Here is a 10686-nt window from a genome sequence, read left to right on the forward strand (position 1 = left end):
AGGATCCGCTGCCCACTGATGGTATACTGATGTCAGTGGGAGCTGGGTGTATAAATCTGAGGGCAGAATTTGGTGCTAAGCCTAGTAGGAAATAGTAGTTTGAAGTCATTGATGAGAGAGAAGTGATTTAGGGCAGTTATTTACTTCCGTTGCTACCGTCCTAAATGCACATTACTGAAGGGAAAAAAAAGTTGGCTGCCATCACAGATCAAGGTGTAATGATTGTTGTGTCTGCCAAGTGATAGATGCTAGAGCAAACACGACCATTTAGCAGAATTCCCTCCATCATGGCTTGATTCATCAAGTGTATTTCATACATGCTGCTGAAGATAGAGTTACCCAGGACTCTTATTTTATTCATTTATGTTACTCTAAGGCCCTGCATAGGAGCACCAGTCATGGACCAGGACTCCACGGTGCTAACATAGAACAAAAAGACATTCCCTGCCCCAAAGAGCTAATGATTTGCAGGTATCACTGCAAAAGTTGATTCAAAATGCAAAGTCTGTATGCAAAGTTTGTCTCAGGGGGCAATTGTCCTTTGCATACCTTATGGTGATGGCACAGTGGCTCAAGATTCTAATAAAAACAACAAGGAGTCTGGTGGCACCTTAAAGACTAACAGATTTATTTGGGCATAAGCTTTTGTGGGTAAAAAACCCACTTCTTTAGTGCATCTAAAGTGCATCTAAAGAAGTGGGTTTTTTACCCATGAAAGCTTATGCCCAAATAAATCTGTTAGTCTTTAAGGTGCCACCAGACTCCTTGTTGTTTTTGTGGATACAGACTAACAAGATTCTAATGCAACTACAGCAGTGAGGGTTAGAGCAGAATTCATTTTTCCCATGGCTTGTCTACAGAATGCCGCACGTAACAGTTCTTCTGCCTCTACTCCTCAATCAAAATGGGATCCAGCAAAGTCTGTCAGGAAGAAGGCAACCAGTAATGAGAGAAGGTTACTTCCTGGGAGCACCGCCAACTAAGCTTCACTTGTGCCATTCAAACAATAAGTCACAAACTCAAGTCTGCCCTGTCGTCACAGTTTCATCAGCTGACCAGCATCTATTAATCTCAAAAGTTCTGAGGTCCAGAGCTTCATCTCTTGCAGTACTCATACTGTCTAGGGCTCTGGACTGGCTGGTGAAGAGGTTTATCTCAGTGGAATGTTTGGCTCCTTTATGAAATCTTCACTAGGGACATTCTCACAGTTAAGTGCAACCCCTTCAGATCAGTCCTTAATGTATGCATTAAATACCGCAAAAAAAAAAAATTCAAATCACTCACCGGACAAGCACTTGTGCCCTTATCAGCCACCCTCAGGGGTATCTGTTTAATTTACAGCAGAAAGTTACTGCATGTGTTAGAATGGTTAGCTGCCCTTGTTGAGTAAAAATGATGAGTTTTTGTACGTAAATACCTCATGCTGGATTAGGTCAATCTATCTGCTATCTTCCCCTGTCACATTAATGGAGGAGGTGACACATACCCTCCTTTGAAAAGTTCTCCAAGGTCTATGGGTGAAAAGTGATTATAGAACCATTCTGTTTTTGGAGTGAGGAACAGAGGAAAGGAAGCCATTTATGAGAAGTGTCAGCACACTATTCAGTCAGCCAAGGAGAGATCTTAGTAATGTACTGTCCCAGGTTGTCTGTGCTGTTGACCAGTAAGACAACTGTTATTAAATGAAAGAAAAGGGTAGGATGGAGGTGAATAAGAAGTGAGGAAGTTTAAACAGCTACTATGCTTTCACCATAGTCAGACTGGCTCTGTTCCTATTTTAATAACCAATGAAAGCTCTACAAGATACCACCCTCCATAGGCAACTTAGGAGACTACTCCAAAGTCACCCTGAATGCTCTGAACACAATCCTCTATAGAAAGCCACCTGCCTAAAGCAATCAGACCTTCCCACTCCTTTGAGTGGTTACTAGCCACAGGTTTCATCATAGCACCTACTCTCAGGAACAGAACAGAGCACCCACAAGACCACATTTTTGGCTTATCAGCCTCAACAGCATCACCTATAATACTGGTGCACTTAGAAGTGCTCTTAGAATCTAATCGACTATATGGAGGAACCTAAAAAGGACATGCAGATCCTTCAGTTTGCCCATTTTACATGCCTAAGTGATGCATCTAAATGTGGCATTTGGATCTCCAGATAAGGCACCTACATTTGAAAACTGAGCCCAGGAAGCCCAGATTTCAAATACGTGCATCTATGCTACTGTACCCAGCTATGGATTTGGCACATAGGTGCCAAAAACAAGGCCAAAATGAGGGACGGAGCCATGCTGTTCCACAGACTACCTGAACATACTCTTTGGTTTGCCATGATTTTAAAGAGTCATCTGCATAGTTAGTACAAACTTCATACTCATATTTAATTAAAGGAGGCATTTCCTTCTGTAGCTTTCATTTTAAAAATCATAACTCCCAGCACTAAACGAGTTACCCGAGGCGGCACTTTAGTTTGCTTCATAACAATACCCAGTAGAGTATAGTCAGATCAAACCGTCCCATGTCATGAGAGTTCATCCTATTAATGTTGTACTTTGATGAAAGCATTCTGCTGAGAACTAACTAAAGCCTCATTTACTGGGATGTCATTAAAGAGAGAATCATTACTGAGAGGCAAATCAAATCATCTTCTTTTTACTCTTTGGGGATCAGTGCAGACTGAGTCATGAAACATGCTTCAGATTTTGAATGTTGCATTAATTCCATCTATCCCTGGATGGTACTAAATGCTCTTCACAGTTGTATAGGGTGATATCAGAACCTGTTCTAGAAACAGCTTAGGTATATTTTGATAAGGAAGAACAAACAAGGTAGTTTATTTTTAATGCTCTGGGAGCAGGAGGGAATTTTGTGAAGAGACTCTTTGCAACAGTAGCCATTTACAATTCTTTGTACAGTGATCTTACTCGCACAAGAGTAAAATTCATGTTACTTCACTGAAATCAAAGGAGTTACACTGATATAATACCGGTGTGACATCCTTGGTGTTTGCCACTCTCCTGTACTGTGCAGTTACTCATAAATTTTCAGTATATTTTGCCTTTGTTTTTTAGAGTGATTGTAATCAATAGAGTTTGACGCAGCCATGAGTGCTAATACAGAAGTGTGTCAATGATATTTGTGAACACTTCAGCTAATTACAGGTGTGCTCCTTTTGCAACGATCTAGCCCAGGGTCCAGGTCCCTGACTAATGCTGTCAGCTGGAGCTGTCAATAGTGGTCTAAGTGAACTATCCAGTGATAGTTCTACATCTCGGTATGACAGTGACTAGAAGTGTAATGATTGGGTATCAGCGAAGTAGCTCGGAACTATATTGATAAAGAGATAATATCAAAAGGTACTGAACTAACTTACTGCCTTCTCCTTATCTCCTGGAGCAATGTAATTGTTCTCTACCCTCTAAAAAAAAAATTAAGTAAAAGCAGTGCTAGTGAAAGTTATTGATTGGCAGCCCTGGAGATTGATATCCTGTGTTTATCCACAGGACAGATACAGCACAGACAGTGCCAAGTCAAATACAATGACAACAAGTACAACAAGACAGTGACAAGCTTCCCTCCCACATCCCTGCTGATCTGCCTTAGTTCTGTCATGGAGGAGTTGCCTGTAGGGCTGAACAGGCAGTTTAATTTCTATGCTTCTTCAGGCTGCAGCCACTCAATTCATTTTCAATTTGATGAGACTTTATTGGCATGACAAGCTCTACAACTGTTGCCAAAGTATAAAAAAGTGACTGACCTCTCTGGTATCTGTGAGAGAGAAGTAAGGCCCATACACTGTGGGATGACATGCTGTTTGGAGTGTGAGCTTCCGTGTCCATTGGTCATTACTGTCCATGCTGATCCTGAGGCAGGTTGCCTTATAGCATGATGCCACTCTATAAAGTTCCCAGCAAGGGTGCCAAATTTGGTCGCGGCTACTGTGATTACAGATACCTCCCCCCTGGAAACTGGAGTGAGACTCCTTAACAGAGACCGCAGTACAGACATCAGCTAGTTACCACTCTCAGCTATCACCAGCCTTAATGAGATTCAGACAAGTGACCTAGAGGTCAAAAGCTCAGTATCCTATTACCAGTACCCGCAAACACTCTCAGCTCCAAGAAAGTGAGATGCTCTTTAATCCAACCACTCAAACAGCAGCTACATATTCTGGTGTCTCTAGAGAATCACCATACTGACAACTTGTGAGTAGGGGAGCAACTAAGACAACTTCCTATCAAGCCATCCAATGGGCCACACAGCTGATTCCTGGTCACAGGACTTTTTGCAAACTAACTCGAATCTTATTATTAACTCTTCAGAGTACTGCTAAAACTGTTTGCAGTTTGAAGACATGGTTAAATTTCATTTATAAGCAGATTTTTTTTAAATGATACACTAGTTCAATACAATTGCAGTCTGATTTCTCTGCCTTGGGATTTGCAACACTTTTACAAATTCCATCCTTAGGGGAAGATTATTTTATCACAACACAATCTTCACAGCATTATGATATGATAAATGGAGTGGTGTTAAGAAACCCAGCCACTATTGTTAGATATTATGGATGTGGATGGGCACCAAACTGAACTTCAGTCCAGATCTCTATCCACATCCAGAATATTATTTTGACATCAAAGAGTCCCCACACCTCTTGTTCATATAGATTCCCACTTTCACTGGGACCTCTGCAGCTCTGATGACATCTTCTGAATCAGAGGGATGAGCAAGGTATTTGGGAGTACCATTGGCCTGAATTCTAGAGTGCCAAACCTAAGACCCCCCCACACATGTGTATATTAAAGGTAGGGGCTTACGGGTAGTCACACTGCCTATTAGGAGTCAGAATCTTGGAATTAGAAGGTGAGGGTCTGATTTGTGATCAGTAGATTAAAGGAATTCAATATTCTGGTGGAAGTCAGGAGAATGGAAGAATGGAGTCCCCTTTTTACAGCAGTATCTGACTTTCTCCACATGGCAAGTTTACTTCACTGTGAGTCTGTAATGAGAATATATGGATGGTGCTCGGGCAAAACATACTTGGTCCCTATAAACTATGGGATGCACAAAGCCTGCCAGCCAGATTATCTTATACAGTACTGATAACTGAGGGATGTTTGTGGAGCCTTTTCCATAGCGGGATCCCTCCTCCCAAATGTCCCTTTCCCATCTAGCTGGAATCTAGCCAAAACCCATTCCCTCCTCTCCTTCCCGCCCACGTTCCATTCAGCAATATGGAAAGGGCAAGGTTGTCACATGCCCCCATCCTTTCCCAGAGGAGAACTCCTGGCTTAAATCTGTTAGAAGCCACACATTCAAACAGTTGAATTTTTCCTGCTTAACACATGAAATCACCTGAAAGATGGAACACATCGTCCATTTCTGCTGTCCCTCCATTCCATTCCTTAAAGAGACGGAAGGTCCCTTTTGAGCAGGTGACTACACTTACTGCTCCAGTAACCACTTCTCATTGCTGTCTAAACAGGAGAATCCCTTCCTTCAGCAGGTTTTAACCATTTGCCCAAAAGAGCCACCTTGAGACTTCTGGTTACACATACACACACACGCTCTGGGGAATAGTCTCCTTGCAATAAAATCAGGGGATAAAAGCCACAAGACACAAGAATGGAGCTTATGCCCCGTCTGTGACTTCTCACTGTTTAATTCAAAGTTATGTGTTACGTCATTTCTCAGAAATGACAGAATAGGGGTTGCAACCCCATTAAAGAAGGGAATATTATCTCATTTTATTGATTTTACGTGTTGTTTTTTATTAAAATCACTACTCTGATCAGCTAAAATCCCGACTCTGACTGGCTTCCTGCCTCCTTTTCTTTTAGATATATATTTGCTCTTCAGTTTGTGCAAGACTGGGTGAGTGTGTGGGTGGTGAGGTTGTGTCTGACAAAGGTAATCCTTCTTAATAAAGGTTGCCTTTATGCTGATACCTAGAATGGAAATGCAAAAGGGTTATCAGTTATGCTGCCAGGTGCACGTGCAGAGATACAGCTGAAGCCCTCAGCTATCATTCCAGCTAATAACTCTGTTGTTTCTTCTCTCTATCCATGAGAGTGAGGTGAGATGACTTCACTGTGAATGTCTATATTGCTAACCCACCCACAGGCCTGTACTTCGCTGTGTGTTGTGAAGGAGGACTAGGTGAGAGGATGGAACAGGGAGCCTCTTCCCCCGAGTATGTATAGACACAGTGGGTTATACAGGAATACAGCCTAGCAAGGTCGTTAGTGCTAGGCTGGAGCAGCAGTTATCAGTGAACCCTGCCACCTTCCTGAAAGCCCCTGACATGTCCCTCCCCCACCCTATTTCAGAGGTGCTTGTGCAGGAGGCTGCTGAAAATGTCCCTACACAAGGGGAATTCCCCACCAGCTACCTCTTGCTGACTGTTTGAAGGCCACTCTGCACTGCCTACATGTGTGTTTCTATGGTGCAAAGTGGCCTCAGTGAACAGGAGAATGCAGGCCAATTAATCTGATTCTTCCCTGCCTTGAACCTTGTGTGGTCATTTACACTCACACATGGGGAGTGCAAACTGGGTGTAAAATCCTCCCATTCTGATTAGGAGTGGAGTGAGAAAACATGTGTAGTATCTATTTACTGTTACTATTCCAGCAGTATACATTGAGTACTATGACAGTATATACAATGAAAGGTGGCATATTACCAGAAATGGACTAAGACTATAATGGACCCAGGTCTACTAGACGTGACATTCTCTCCCCTCACTACATAGTTTGTTCCCTCTAGAACAGCTAGACATATATATCATCACACATGATGGTTGCACATGAACAACTGAGTCCCAGCTGTTACCTACCCTTCCCCTTAAGTCATGTCATGGTATGATTTAAGGGGTGAATAGAGACACCATTGACCAATTGTGTATCACCTTCTGCCTAAATCCAGCACTTGAAGCAGTGTTTCAGGGCCCTCTCTGACTGCAGAACCCAGATCCCAAAGATCATGGTTTAATCTGCCTCTGCAGAATACACAGTACAATATAGTAGAACTAAAAAGGTGCTACCCCACATCCGATACAGGTATCTGCTATTCTAAGTAGAAAAACAGGTAATCTCAGATACCGCCATGTGCTAGTTGTTGGCAAATGTTGCCTTTTAAGGGTGACTTCTGTACTCTTACTCTGATTCCCCCAAATACAGAAAACAGAGTGTGCTGAACTGGGATGATCAGTTGGTGTCTCGCTTAGCATATTTGGACATCCTTACATAGTCAGAATCTTGCCTACACTTTAGGTAGCTCATATCACATTGCAAGTCCTTTCTCAGATGCACAGTTAAGCTATCTGAACATGCACAGATGTTTTCATGGCCATAGAAAGCATAAAGGAAACAAGCCCATGTGCACAGTGTGTGTCTGAGATTCATGCATGATGCTTCCTGCACAGGCAAATGTCATCTTGAAACTGGTTTTCATGTGCAAAAATCAGGTTCTATGGATGGCACACACAATTAATCATTCTCCTTTTTCATTCTTACTTATAACAAAGTCTTCAAAATCATCACAACCTGATCATGTCAGCAAGAAAGTATGTTGCAATCTTAGAAGTCTACCGTTAAATGTCCTTTGTGTATTAATTGATGAAGATCAAAAAGGAGGAGGAGGGGAGAGAAAGAATGGGTACTCTGCAGCCCATGATGCACTGAAATTTCAAGTTTCAAGTTTCAGAGTAGCAGCCGTGTTAGTCTGTATCCACAAAAAGAACAGGAAAGCTTATGCTCAAATATATTTGTTAGTCTCTAAGGTGCCACAAGTACTCCTGTTCTTTTTGTGAAATTTCAAGGAAAATGTACAGGATTCAGCCTGCCCAGGGGCAGAGGCTTGAACCAAGAAACAAGTGTCTAGACAGCTTTATGAAGGGTCATTAGCACATGTGTTTCATATAGAAAGTATGAATTTCAGTATTTAATGTATACATTTTAGTATCATATTTAAATAAATTTAAATTTTAAATTTAAATAAATTAAATTTAATTTAAATAAATTAATGGAGATATCCTATCTCCTAGAACTGGAAGGGACCTTGAAAGGTCATCGAGTCCAGCCCCCTGCCTTCACTAGCAGGACCAAGTACTGTTCTAATATTCTTGATCTAATATTCTTAGTATGGCTGAAACTTCTAATATCATTTCTCCATGTCATACGTTAATATGCATCACATATTGTAACATAGACATTTAATGCTGAAACGCATACAAGCAGTTAGGAATTTACATGTGCAGAAATTCATGTATCACAATATGCTGTATAGTATATGACACATACATTTTGGCATCTGGAGCCACATGTACATGTGTTTCAGAATTTGATATATATTAATATAGGGAAATCATATTGGCAGCTTCAGCCATGCTAAGAATGTTAGATGTTATATTCATATTATACTTAGAATTAAAAGTTTTATTGCTATTATTGGTTCCTGGTGGTTATTTAACCATCTTATATCTCAGGCATCTATATAGTTGAACTTATGTAGACATTTACAAACATTAATTAATGTTCACAATCGCAGGTGAGGCAGAAAAGTGAGCATCACTGTTTTATCCTTGTTTTATAAACAGGGGAAACCAAGGCACAGAGAGGCTATATGACTTGTCCAAGGCCATGCACTGATTCAGTGGCAGAGACATAGTTAAAAGTCAGGAGTTCTTGACTCCCAGTCTATGCTTAGTCCACTAAACTACAGATCCTTGTGATTCCATGTCTGAGATACGTTTATGGTCTGATCCAAAGCACATTCAAATCAATAGAAAGACTCCCACTGATTTCAACAGACTTTGGATCAGGCCCCTAGGGATCAGAGATGAAATTAAAGGCAGCTGGAACAGGAATGTATGAAGAGAACAGAAAGTTGGGATAAGAAGAAACTGGGTTGAAGGAAAGTATGTTTGGGCCTGATCTATCCCTGTGCCTCAGGCTGCTTTATTTTTTGGTCTGACAGTGCAAGTAACAAGGCTTCAGAATCTATCAGCCCTATTTTGGTGGGTTCGACTTTGTACAGGGCACTCCTAAGCACATTCATAGTTCAGAGGAATAAAAAGTCATGCTTTGTTCTGGTGATGTTTGGTTTGTTGTTGGTGTCATAGGACTTCCCTTGAGTGCCAGATGTTTGTGCTTTTGCTTAATTGAGTACTGAACAGATTGTAAGTGTAAAGAGGATTAATGAACCATTAAAAACTATCAGAACCTCTTAGATATTTGTTCCAAGGAACCAGATTTACAAAGTTTGCACCCAGAATATGTATGAACAGGAGCTTTGAACTGAGTTCTCAACAGCCCTTCATACAAACTCTTACCACAGGGGTTTCCTTGTGAGGTGAGTCTATTTCCTTGCTTGTTGATGACCTCCCACCTATCACCATGATACACCCACTCTCTTGATCAGCCTCACTCTTACGGAATGCAAGGCAGTTCTGCATTAGATGAGTCCCTAGTATGCCTGCAGGACTGGAAAAACCTGAAAAATCATAATATTAAAAAGAAAGGCACATTCTGCAATTCACCACACAGCTTTGCTTTCTTCTCTTTTTTGGTAGGAGGCATCTCCATTACTGGAGGTTTGCAACCATGGTAGCCCATTTTGTACATTCTCTGCTAATCTTTTTGTGGATGAACTACCCTAGTTCAAATCCACATCTTCTATCTATTCTTTTCTTTTTTCTGCCCCATGTTCTTTTGCCATCAAATTTCCCTTCTGGTGCCCCTAAACCTGCATTGCTCGCTGAACCTCTTAAAGGCTTTGCCTTCACTGGGAAATGCAATTGTGTTTGAACTCAATTTTTAACAACCAAGTTAGCTGACCTGATGCTAAATGGTCAATGTTGACTGATTCAACACCATGTCAGCTAGTCACATAGGTGATGGTTTGTGGGCAACTAGCTGAGCTGATGCTGAACGTAACTTGTCCTTGCCTGCACTGACCAGTCAGTATAGTATCACCTCACTTGATTGTTAAAAATCAAGGTTAAACACAAATCACCTAGTGAAAAAAGGCCCCAAGGTGCATCTAGAGAAAAGCTGATGGTCTTTCTTTTTAAAACACTGGACTTTAAGGGCCAAATTTTCATAAGAGACCTCTCAAACAATACTGTGAAGTTCTTGCATGTGCAATTTTCATGCTTCTGCTTCTGTAACACACTGTGGCCATGTCTCCCTCCAATGGCTGGCCCACATCAAATAAAAAAGCCTGCCTGGTTCATGGTGGAGTTACTCCTTTAGCTGAAGTTCATCCACAGCAGCCTATGCAATCAAGTTGTGTGGTGACTCGGCCTGGCTCCTTCACAGTGCTGTGGTTTAACAGTCTCACTGTAGCCCTCAGTCTTCAGATGGTATTCTTAGCACAATCTGCACCCAGACTCAGAGGTCCAGTCTACTCTAGAAAAATGAGCAGTTTTTGACAATGGATGTCAAAATGTTTCCCCCTCCCCCAACTCCAGCTCCCCCTCAGGTTATGTGGGAAATGTCTAACCTGCCAGTGTGGACAGGTCAACAGAGTTCAGCATGCATTGTATTGTAGTGAAGTGTGCCAGATATCTGCTAGCAGGAGGAGTCTCAGATGCATTCTTACAGTGAGTATGAAGATGACTGACTCTCTCCTCATCAACATTTGTAACATGAATTGAGGTGGGGGAGCTCAGAGGGAGCTGTT

Source organism: Chrysemys picta, chromosome 7, assembly GCF_011386835.1.
Source record: "Chrysemys picta bellii isolate R12L10 chromosome 7, ASM1138683v2, whole genome shotgun sequence".
Classification (NCBI taxonomy): domain Eukaryota; kingdom Metazoa; phylum Chordata; order Testudines; family Emydidae; genus Chrysemys; species Chrysemys picta.